Genomic DNA, 12,386 nt, shown 5'->3' with positions numbered 1-12,386 from the left:
ATACTATTTCACCTTAGCTAGAGGTCCGTCGCCCCCCTGAATTTCAATTTTTGGCCACTTGATTCCCAATTAACGGAAGCATTCCCCGGCATAATAGGCGCTAGTACGCCTATTACACCGGGGAAGCAGCGCCTTGGTGTTTATCTTAGGGGTGTGTGCGGCCTAGAGCTACTAGCGCCCAATCTGGAGGTCGGGCGGGATTAAAGGGATGGCCTGGGGGCGCTGCCAAGCACGGCGGTGGTGTGAGGTCGATGGGAGGGCGGGGCGACGGAGGCAGGGGTCTGGGCCGGTGGTCGCTGGCGGTTCGAGAAAGATCGTCAACAGTGACTGGCGGGAGGTAGACGAAGGCCATCTGCCCATTCCTTATAGATCGGACGGTTCATTAAAAAATCGACTGACCTATTTATTTTCAGTCGACTACTATCTTAGATATGACCACATGTGGTGGTGAGCTGGAGGAGTACCTGCATTTCCTGTGCTCATATATTACAAAATCATACATGGTAGAATCTAATTTTGTTTGCCATGCAATGTTGTAGAGCTATCATATGGCTCCTGTCATTTATTTCTCAGTCACCTGCTATCTGCTACTTTTACAGTGTACTAGTTCTGCACACACTTCACCCTTACTCTCACTGTTGTGTTTTTATGCAAGGGTATTTCAGACTCTGCTGCCATGAGAGAAGCCAAAAAGAAAAGAGAGAAGTCGCTCCAGTTTGGTGTGTGGCTAGGCAAGACACGTTTCAACGCTTTAAAGGGTGTAGTGTCAGTAGATGGAGACGGGGAACGTAGCTCTGGAGTTGATGACCTCGCTCGCAATGAACCACCATCCCAGGTGCTTGCTTTAACTTCGTGGTGTCATATGTGGTTGCATGTTCCATATGGTGCCTAGCTTGTATTCGAAAGGCCGAAGTCGGTAAGATGAGGAAATATATTTTTTTACATGAACCACCATCCCGTGAGCACCAGAAGACAAATAGCTAGGGCACTGGCCGAGCCAGTGACAAGCCCAGCAAAGATAGGCATCACCTGGAAGCCAACTAAAAAGCTGCGATGCTGGCGAAGCAGCCTGCCTCCCACCAGGCTCTCAGGTCCTAGATGATCATGCTCACCACTCCAGCCGGATGTCTAGCTTGTATTGCTTCCAATTTGGTTAAATTGCATCTGCTTAGCTTACACATTATACCTTTGAATATGACATGCCTTTCTGTTTTTGGTACACACTAGTACATCTGTGTATTAACCATGTTCTTACATCAAACTAATGTTCTTGTGTATCCGTCATCAATCACTTATGACGAGGCAGGAAGGCAAGGGGACTACTCCTCATTTAAAGAATGCAACGTCAGCCTCCCGACATGATTCTCAAGAAACAGAAATGCTAGATGAAGATAGTGAACGTAGCTCTGTAGTTGATTACAACATTTCCCCTACACTAGCATCGCAGGTGCTTGCTCTAACTTTGGCAGCGTGATATGTGGTTGCATGTTGCATATGGTGTCTAGATTGTAATTCTTCCAATCTGGTTAAATTGCATGTGCTAGTCTGCTTAGCTTATACATTATACCTATTAATGTGACATGCCTTCCTGTATTTAGTGCATAGTACATCTGTCTATTAAGCATGTCCTTACATAAAACTATTGTTTTTTATCCCGCATCAATCAACATGACGAGACACCTTTAGTATATGCAGTGCGATATTAGTTGCATCTTTCATATGATTTATAGCATGCGCTGATTCTAATTTGTTGAAATTTCATTTATGATGGGACACTTTTAACTTGGCAGAGTCATATTGGTTGCATCTTTCATGTGGTGTCTAGCTTGCATTGCTAGCAGTGCGGTATTAGTTGCATCTTTCATATGATTTATAGCATGCGCTGATTCTAATTTGTTGAAATTTCATTTATGATGGGACACTTTTAACTTGGTAGAGTCATATTGGTTGCATCTTTCATGTGGTGTCTAGCTTGCATTGCTTCTTATTTGCTGGAATGGTTTCTGCTTAGTTTACACAAACAGTTGTGAACATGCCATGCCGTCCTGTTTTTCGTACATATTCCATCCTGGTATCATGTGTTTGCCTTACATCAAAGTAGTGATTGTCAGTATCATGCATGAATGAGTTCTGAAGAGAGAATTTTATTGCTTTTCTTGTCGGTTTTACTTGACAATTCAAAATCAATAAAGTGGAAGGAAGTTAGCAAGGCAGCGGATAAAGGTGCTCCTTTCGAACGGAGGGCCTCTATAGTTTCTACTCCTCCACGCCCCCAAGATGATTTCCAAGACAACACATGCATAGACACTCAACAAAGTTGTGTTTATGATGAGCACGTCTCCCCTAGTGCAGCATCACCAGTGCTCCCTCTAACTTGGCATTGTTATATGTGGGTGCATGTTATGTGTGATGCCTAGCTTGTATTGGTTCTAATTTTTTTGAATTCCATCTGCTTACTTTACACATTATACTTGAATAAGACACGTGTTCCTGTTTCTAGAACATACAATATATGTCTATCACACCATGTTACATCAAATTACCACTGTTTTGTAACTTGCAACAATCACTTATCATAAGACACGTTTGACTTTGGAGTGTGATATAGGTTACATCTCACATTCTTTTCTAGCTTGTATTACTAATTTGTTGAAATGGCACTTATGACGAGACAGTTTAAACTTGGTAGAGTGATATTCATTGCATCTTTCATATGGTGTCTAGCTTTCATTGCTTCTAATTTGTTGAAATGCCTTCTCCTTAGTTTACACATCATAAGCTGTCAATATGCAATGCTATGAATATGCAATGGCACTAATGAAGAGAGACCTCTAACATGGTAGTGTGATGTTGTTTGCATCTTGCATATGATTTATTTCTTGTACTGCTTCACATTTGTTTAAACGCCATTTATGATGAGACACTGTTAACTTGGTAGAGCGATATTTGTAGCATCTTTCATATGGTGTCTACCTTCCATTGCATTGCTTCTAATTTGGTGAAATGTCTTCTTAGTTTACACATCATAGTTCTGGTTATCTCTTCCGTCCTGTTTTTCATACATATTACATCCTCCTATCATGTGGTTGTCTAACATCAAAGTTCAGTTCGTCTGCATCACGCATCAATTTGTTCTGAAGAACTAAATTGTTATTCATTTTTCTTGTCGGCTTGACTTAACATGGCACAGAGAAAGAGGAAGAAACACAGAATGGCAGGGAATGAGAAGTGGATGAATCCTGTAGATTCTGCTGGTACTGATGGTGCAATAGAAGGTCAAAGTCCAGCAGAAAATTCTACAAACACGGCATCCCATGCTACACGAGTTGCAAAAAAAGACAAACAGAAACAAATAGCTGCCACCAAACAAGCAGAGACAACCCTAGTTCTTGCAACACCTACCACAATACTACCAGCTGCACGACGTACTCGTGCGTCAACTGAGCTAGCAGCACGTTCGCAAGCTCCCTTGCCACCTGACACTACTTCCCAAGCACTCTTGACACAGGACGAGTTGGCAATATCATATGAACCTTGTGAGCTTCAACAGCAAGAAGGTAGTTGCTGGAGTCAAGTTACAGTTGCATGCTTCTTTATATGTAGTCTCATAGTTTGATGTACACTAACACTTCCTATGTTTGTTGTTGGACTAGCACCTTGCGCAAGAGGAAACAAACATCAGGGATAATGCTCGATAGGTTAACTAAATCTAGAGGAGGAAGAATGGAGATCCGTTTTGAGGCAGGTTTAAAAAGGCCACGTGATGCTACAGAGTCAACCAAGTTAGTATCAGAGGCAGCGGTTGCTGTTAGGTGCCATGTACGTATCCTCCCAACATGGATTTAGTACATGAATGACAAAGACGAAACCCAGTTCAACATCTTCCTCGACCATTTATCTGTAAGTATGGTTATGTATGGAAACTAGTAATATCGTCTTGCTCTGTCCAATACTTTCTAGGTTGCTGATAATGAGACTCCCATAATTTTCAACAGATGAGGTACAAGTTGGATAGCCAAGATGACGCAACCAGACAAGCTTGCACCCATGTTTTCAAGTCTGCTCTACGACAGTATCGGTATAACTTGAGGAAAACTCACTTTGAAGGCAAGGCTAACAGTGAACTTGCCCAAGCATCTCCAGTGGAAAATATATCTGATGAAGACTGGAGAGGCCTCGTTAAACACTGGTCCGATTCGAAGTATCAGGTACATTATATATATGTCATCAGATCACATGTTGAAGTCCTATTTACGCATGTGCCACACAAATCTATCTTCTTGTAGGTGAACTGTTCAAACAACAAGGCCAACCGTACAAAAGTGAAATTCCAACAGACGACAGGATCTCGTAGCTATATTGCACACTATGAGGCTCTTGTAATTAGCTGCTATTTCACTCCTTTCGCTGTACCATATTATCAGATCTATATTGACTTGTTCCAAATGCAGAGGAAAGCCCGCAAGGACCAAAAAGTACCTGAACCAAATGCCGTGGAAATCTTCAAGGATTGTCACACCAGCAAGGAGAAGGGCATGACTACACCAGTCAAAGCCGCTGTTGTAAGTCCTTAATCCTCATGCCTTTTAACTACTACTTACTCTGACTTGTGCCTTGAACTGCATGGTTTACAGCCAATGTCTATTACTCTTTTCAATTTTATACACAATTGTCTTAGCGTATCATTGCACCTTACAAGGTTTAAAAGAGAGGAGTGATGTTCCTTTGATCTTGACCCGTAATCTAGTTCCGTGCTGGACTTGCCCACACAATGTTACAATTGCCTTTTTGTCTGTTCTCAGTTGTTTTGTGATATGAATGATGTCATACTATGCTTACCGTATTATAAACTTCGTCTCTTTATCCTTAGCCCTCAATACAATGTGAAGAAATAGACAATACATTAGCGATGGTACATGGTCATATTTTAGAACCTGGTTTTATTATGTACTTTGCAATAAAATACAACTAATATTTTACATGGGTTCACCAGAATAAGTTCTGTATATAGACCAAAGCTATTTTGTTTGGTTTTGCTGCCTCCTTAATATCTTCTGTTCTGGTACTACTAATGTAAAACCTCAACTTTTCAGCGAGCTATGGAAAGAATGGTGGAACCGCCACCTTTTGAAGGTGACGAGGCAACTATAACCGCAATGTCAGCTCTTGCTGCAGTGGGTCAATACCTGTCCACTAACAGTGCCAAAAGCACGTTCCTGCATAATATTGGGTTGGTTGTTAAGGCAATATCGTCCAAACTGCCTCATGATCAAGATATGCAAGCTCAAAGCAATGTTGTATCTGTGCTCTAGACACAAGTCCATTCCCTAACAGAGACCCTTTGTGAAACAAGGAGAAACATTGCTCAATGTCGTCAAGATATGCATGGTTTTGAAACCAGACTATCAGACATTTGATATGTTGTTCAGGAGCCTAGGGGAAATGAAGGCGAGGGTTATGGTGCTCCATCGGACAATACAGCATGAAAACGTAACAGTCAGGTCAAATGAACTAAGCTTCTGAACTTTTGGTGGTGCGTTTATCTGCTAGACTGTTAAGTTTTATGCCAACCTTCCTTTTGTTATATAGTTGTAATTTGTTTTGGTGCGATACAAAATTTATTCTTAACGTGCAGCCACCGCCTGAAGAAAACAGTAAGCCATTTTTGTATAGTGTAGGGTGTTCCCTATATTTTCACTGGTGGCGATCTCTGATGCCGAGTGGATGTAATATGTGCAATCGCCTTAATAGCCTAGCGTTAATTTCGGCCTTATTTATTTCCTAGTCTTCTTTTTCCCTGGTTTGCTAGTGGCCGCAACTACCATGGGCCATATACGGGCCGTAGGATCCATGGGTCTCCTACGGGCCATCGATAAATGGGCCTGTAATCGGTGGGCCTCGGGCCGTCGGATAAATGGGTCTACATGGGCCATAATCGGGCGTAATTGGTATCGGCCCAGGCCGTTAACAGGCCGTAGGACAGCAAAGGCTTAATTCTGTCACAGGCATAATGGGTCGTTAATGGGCCAGAATATAGGACGGGCTGGAAACGGCGCAACGGGTTAACAGGCCAGAAACGGGCCGACTCTTGCCATGGGCCGAATTTGGCCCATTAGGGTAACAGGCTAGTAATGAGCCGACTCTTGCCATGGGCCGAATTTGGCCCATTAGTGGAACAGGCCAGTAACGGGCCGACTCTTGCCATGGGCCGAATTTGGCCCATTAGGGGAATAGGCCAGTAACGGACCGGAAGTAATCAAGGGCCGAAAAGGAGCCCAAGAACGTATGGGCTGTCAATAGGCCAAAAGCTAACACGGGCTGGAAACGGCCCATGTAAATCACAGGCCGTTAATGGGTATAAAGAAAATTACTGTTCATTATGGGCTAGAGTCACCATGGGCCTTTACCTGGGCCGGCCTATTATGGCACACGAAAATCTTGTGGGCCTTTACCTGGGCCGGCCCATTATGGCCCATGAAATCTTGTGGGCCTTTAGCTGGGCCAGCCCATTATGGTCCGCAAAATCTCATGGGCCTTTAGCTAGGTCGGTCCATTATGGTCCGCAAAATCTTGTGGGCCTTTAGTTGGGCCGGCCCATTTAAACTTGTTGGGCCGTGCCACGTGTCGACGTATCATAGGCACCTTCTGTCCAGTGAGTGGATGACATCTATCCCGACGATGAGCCGACATGTGTTTCCTCTAGCCAATGATGATTTTACACGTGGAAAATCCCCATTGGTCAGGGCTGTTAACGGGTTATCGGATCCAAAACCCGACCCGATAGCCTAACGGCGTTCCGTTACGGTGGATGCCACGTGTCGGTCACCCTTGACGAAAGCACTTCTGTGACGCGCGATTTATCGTCATGGAAGTGGACACTTCCATGATGATAATTTTGGTAATGTCATGGAACACTTCTACGACAGCACAGGTATGACTATCTTGATTCTGTCATAAATTTGTCATGGATGTACATGCATGACAAAAAAAGCGACCTACTGTGACAAACACGTATCATCACGGAAGTGTATTTTGTTTGTAGTGCTTCCATGGTCTCGGATCTGCTTCCCGGAAGCCGACGCCAAGCACAGACGCACCACCGTCGTGGACAATGAACTGACTCCCGTTGCCGACCATGATGCACAAAGGCTGCCGCGACCATCATTCTCCTCCTCGATTGGTTATCACTACTAGGAAAAAGGCTACTAGCAACGCGGGTACCGGCGCTACTAGTATCGCACTACAGCTAATAGTTAGTAGTAGCATGGGTGAGACCCGCGCTACTACTAACTTTGTTAGTAGTAGCGTGTGCCGCCCACGCTACTGCTATTATAGACTCGCGCTACTACTAATGAAGTAATAGTAGCGTGCCTATAAAACCAGCGCTACTAGTATCCTAAATACTAGTAGGGCACTTTTTTCCCAACGCTACTAGTAACAAATTAGGAATTAAAAAAAAATAAAAATAGATGCAGTATTCATGAATGGAGATCAGAGACACATCCAGTGCAAAATAAATTTCACAGAACCATCTTAACACTAGCAGTGTTCATGGATGCAACATTGAACATCTCAACTCGAAGAGATCATGAGGACGCACACAACCATCATCAAAAGGTTGGTACCTTCCCTAGCGTTTCACCACCAACCTAACCAGACCACTTCTCTAGATGTATGTACAAAGCGTCGAGGTCCTCCACCTTGAGGAACTCCGGACAATGGCGTCGTCCACCACCTGGTGACTAGACGGTGGCGTCGAGGTTCTCCACCCCGGGGACCTCCTGCGTCATAATCACCTGGACGATAATCTATATGACGCGGTCGCGGGGCTTCACGGTGAAGTCTACCTCCGAGTAGTTGAAGAGCACGACTCCCATTGGTCCGCAGTAGTCCTCGTCGATCACCCTGCACCCAGTCGAGAAAGTGAAAACTTGTTAGTTCGCGCCCTCGTGCAGATCCAGTAGGGTATTTTCTTCAATTTATGTCTCTTTTAGTCTATTATGAATCTTCAAAACGGAAAACACCTACTAAATGCATACCCTAGCTGTACGTGTTCATGATATCTTCTTGTTTTGGTGCATTCAAGAAATACTAGTGTATTTGATCTATATATGCTTGAAATATTTGACAGTTAACATCTGTTCAAATTTATCATTTCATGGATAGGGAAATCGCCAACAAAGGACATCACAAAATTGATTCCCACTGCTCTTCAAAACAGGGAATAGGCAAAGTTTATTTTTAATGTTATTTGTCCAGGTCTGCTACCATCTACTTATATACTAATCAAAAGGCAAACCAATCCACTTACGCCCAGTCTGTCAGGACTTAACTTGTACTCCTAACAGTGGGGCTGTAATATTTCCACAAGCGTTCATCTGGGCCTTATCCTACGCCATCTCCAAAGATTTAAAAATGCAAGTGTGGTTCAGATGAAGGTAAGGATAATGAGATACTTGCTTGCAGGAAAAACTCCCATGCTCGCTTGATGATGATGATGTCTCGCTTGATACTCCCTTATCCGCTGAGACGGCACTCTGTCGCTGCTGGCCACCAGCGGCATTCTGCTCAATGGCGGCCAAGGCATGCCTTGTGGCTGTCCAGGAAGCTCGAATCAGGCTGGACCTGAGAAGAAACAGAGCACGGTCGTGTGATGTCCTGGTTGAATCAGAGTACGTTGCCTAAGGAAATAAAATAGGCAAAAGGAGGAGCGTACAATAAGCAAAAGTGCAGAACAACATTCACTTGTATAACAACTCCACGTCCATGTGCAGCTCTGCTGCAATGGAGCATTCATTTGCGTAGTGATTTACTGAACCAATTTGAACTTAGTTCAAGCCGAGACTATTTTACAACATCTTATCTTATCCAGAAGAAAAATAACCTATACCAGTATAGTATAACCTATACGAGTATAACAACATCTTATCTTATCCAGAAGAAAAATAACATATATCCAGAAGATAAAACTACTCTGTATAAAGTCTCTCATTAGCCTCTTGTTAGGTACTTGAATATATTTGGCAAACACAAATCTCAGAGCCAATTAACACATTGCCGGCGTGTATTTCAAGATACAGAGCAGATAGGGTAATCAAAAAATGTATCCCCATGTTCATCAATTTACTAGCAAAGAAACTAGAGCAGAAGGTTCAGAGCAGAGCACCTGCATGAAGGAGTTAGAAGGGAGGATTCCCGAAGTGAGATTCACCCCACGACGAAGGGGCCAATCTCCCCGGCCCGCATGCCGCGGGCGATCTCGTTGGCGACCAGCAGGCATGCCGACACCCACCAGGCGAGCACCGCCCACACCATGTCCACCATGTACGCCACCAGCCCCCATGGCATGGTCATCCTTCCCCTTCCTTGCTCTGCCTAGCCTTAGCGTTCCTTACTTTGCTGGCGTTGCTGTTGTAGTTGCAGGCAAAGCAATTTTCAAATGGGATTCACACCAACAGCAGTACAACAAGTAGAATCAGCTAGCAATTACTAAAGGAAGAATAAGAAAAAACAAATAAGAAGTTTAATTAGCTAGTCGTAAAAAATAAACCTTTGAGATGGATGGATGCCCTGTTCATTCAGATGTGAAGATTGATCAGCTCAATCATGGTGAAGACGTTGGGTTGCCCGATGCAGATGCACCCACTGAAGAAATATACAGCAGTTTGACTTTCAGTAAAAATTTACCCTGGCGCTTTAATCTTACTATCTATTGAAATTGACCCTCACGTTTCAATCTTAATGCTCCCCTAAGTTCCCCATCTATGCATCTGCATATAGCTTTAGGATTCAGACGAACAAAAAGTCTTCTGAGATGCCACATTTTATTTTCATCAGTTAGCTACAAAACTCTCTACATATAGGCATACCAATTTTACTCAAAAACAACAATACAACAAGCAGAATCAGATAGCGGTGATTAATCCCCTTTGCAATTAATGAAGGAGGAAAAACAAATCAGAAGTGTACTTAGCTAGAGAATGAACCTTTGAGATGCCCTGTTCATTCAGATCTGGCAAGAGAACAGCTGAATCATGGGGACGACGCCGACGGCGGAGAAGAAGCGGGGGTGTCAGGCGGACGGCAATGATGCGTTCCCTCCCATGCATCTCCTCTGGCTCAGCTGCTACTTCCTGTGTGTTGCCTCCCGGAGCAGGATTTGAGCTCCTTGTCCGGCGCGCACAATAGCTCCGCTCCTCCTCTGTTGCGCCGTCACCGGGAATGGCAGATCCTCCCTCGGCGCCCTCGCTCTGTCCCCCCCGGCGTCCCCCATGGCCATGGGCAGCAGGAGCCGCCTCCGCGGCACCAGCAGCGCCGACACGGCGCGCAGCGGGCCGCAGGCAAAGGAGGCGGCGGAGGAGCGGGATGAAGTGGTGCGAGAGCGCGGTGGAGAAGAGGGTGTCCATGTAGGAACTGCAACCATGTCGGATCTGGATGGAGGGGCGGAGCTTGGGGGAGTATTGCGCGCGACCGATGCTCGCCGGAACCGGCTGGGGTGGGTGGTGGAGGCGGCGAGGAGATCGTGGGGAGAGGAGCCAGGGTGGGGTGGACCGATGAACATTGTTTTTTAGTCATGTGTTCGTGGTGGGGTGGGAGTGTGGGTCGGGCCGGGGTGGACACGCTTAGTAGTAGCATGGGGGTTTTACCTGCGCTACTACTACTTACTTAGTAGTAGCGTCGGTTTTATATCCCTCGCTACTACTATGGCCTATCCGCGGGGTATTGTTGGACACCACTTAGTAGCAGCGCGGGTTTATACCCCTCACTACTACTATCAACTTAGTAGTAGCGCGGTTTTTATACCATTTTAAAACTGCGCTACTGCTAAACTTCTGTGTATAAGGTTTTCTAGTAGTGTATGTGTGTATTGAATTACTTAGAAGTACACGTGAAGTTCCAATTCTGTTCATACCAATCCTTCAAATTTCTTGGTTGCTATTGTTTCGGTAAAAGTAATTGGTTATAGCCTCCATTGTCCAACAGAATATCAGCTTGTAATTATGCGTCGCTCCTGTATCGCGCTGTGCTTGGGTAGGTTCTTCATCGGCAACCAATAGTGTGGAAAATGATGTATAGTTTTTTAGAACTAGCAAGATGCCCATGCGTTGCACGGAACATCAAGAGGCATTTGTATGAGTATTTTATCTTGTAGGAGAAAAGGATGAACGAGGGAAGGCCTTATTTGCAAATCTAGAGAGGGGTGTGGGTATCTTTCTGCAAAATTGCCATAGTTTCCTTCCTATCCGTCGGATATAGATCGGACGGCCTATATTGCAGGATGGTAGGCACACCATCATCACCAACTATGTTTTTTATAAGAGTAGAGAAACTAGCAAGATGCCCATGCATTGCACAGAACATCAAGATGCATTCATATGAGTAGTTTATCTTGTGGGAGACAAGGATGAACGCAGGAAGGCCTTATCTGCAAATTTGATGACGGGTACATGTATGTTATTGCAAAATTGCCATAGTTTCCTTCCTATCTGTCAGATATAGATTGGACGGCCTACATTGCAGGATGGCAGGCACACCATCATCACCAACTCTGTTTTTTATAAGAGTAGAGATAGAGATAGAGAAAAAAGTAGAAAAAAAGAGTAGAGAGTAGAGAAGTAGAGATAAATATTAAATATAAAACAAATATAACAGTAGAGAAGAGAGTAGAGATAAATATTAAATATTAAATAAATATAATGGAAGAGAAGAGAGTAGAGATAGCAGGGACGTCGGGAAAGGATCGCGCGCGCATAGGAAAAAGCGGCCGAGCGCGCGCCGTCCGGCGCGCTTTATAAAATCCAACGCCCTCCTACCGCTCTGTGCTTTGCCACCGCTCTCTCCCCGCTCTGCGCCTCGCCACCGGTCCCTTCCCGCTCTGTGCCTCGCCACCGCTCTCTCCCCGCTCTGCGCCTCGCCACCGCTCTTTCCCCGCTCTTTCTCACCTCGCAGTCGCCACGCCACCATGCCGCCGCATCGTCGGGAAACTTGGGGATACCGCGGCATCCACGCGCGCCCCTCTGGCAGCTTCTCCGCCGAGATCCGGTTCCGCGGGACGCGCCGCGGCCTCGGCAATTTTGACACCGCCAACGAGGCCGCCCGCGCGTACGACGCGGCGGCGTGGCGCCTCCGGTGGCCTCATAGAACATTGAACTTCCCCAATGTGCTGATGCGGGAGCGGGCGCAGGAGCTCGCGCCTCTACCACGACTTATCACCGACGAGGATCGTCCCGACAATCAGAGGTGGGAGCATAGTATCGGCATCGCCGAGATGGACGGGGAAGCCATGGCGTTGTGGCGCCAACACTTCCCGCAGGACATCATCAACGAGGGCGAGTTATATGTGCTAAGGAAAGCAGAGAGGGAGAAGAGGAGGGCGGAGCGAGCCG

At 45.4% G+C, this 12,386-nt stretch overlaps 2 long non-coding RNA genes across 2 annotated transcripts; both read right to left on the bottom strand.

The window, feature by feature from the left end:
- Positions 1-7,514: 7,514 nt before the first annotated feature.
- On the bottom strand, positions 7,515-8,624 carry LOC119352182. The gene is made up of 2 exons (XR_005170131.1): positions 8,457-8,624; positions 7,515-7,905 (listed from the first exon to the last, which is right to left on the bottom strand). It is a non-coding gene; the product is annotated as an uncharacterized LOC119352182 (long non-coding RNA).
- Positions 8,625-9,382: 758 nt separating this feature from the next.
- Positions 9,383-10,253, bottom strand: LOC119352181. The gene is made up of 3 exons (XR_005170130.1): positions 9,987-10,253; positions 9,551-9,645; positions 9,383-9,408 (listed from the first exon to the last, which is right to left on the bottom strand). It is a non-coding gene; the product is annotated as an uncharacterized LOC119352181 (long non-coding RNA).
- Between the last annotated feature and the right edge of the window lie 2,133 nt (positions 10,254-12,386).

The sequence above is a fragment of the Triticum dicoccoides genome, chromosome 2A (assembly GCF_002162155.2).
Source record: "Triticum dicoccoides isolate Atlit2015 ecotype Zavitan chromosome 2A, WEW_v2.0, whole genome shotgun sequence".
Classification (NCBI taxonomy): Eukaryota; Viridiplantae; Streptophyta; class Magnoliopsida; order Poales; family Poaceae; genus Triticum; species Triticum dicoccoides.
This window is presented reverse-complemented; position numbering and strand designations above follow the sequence as displayed.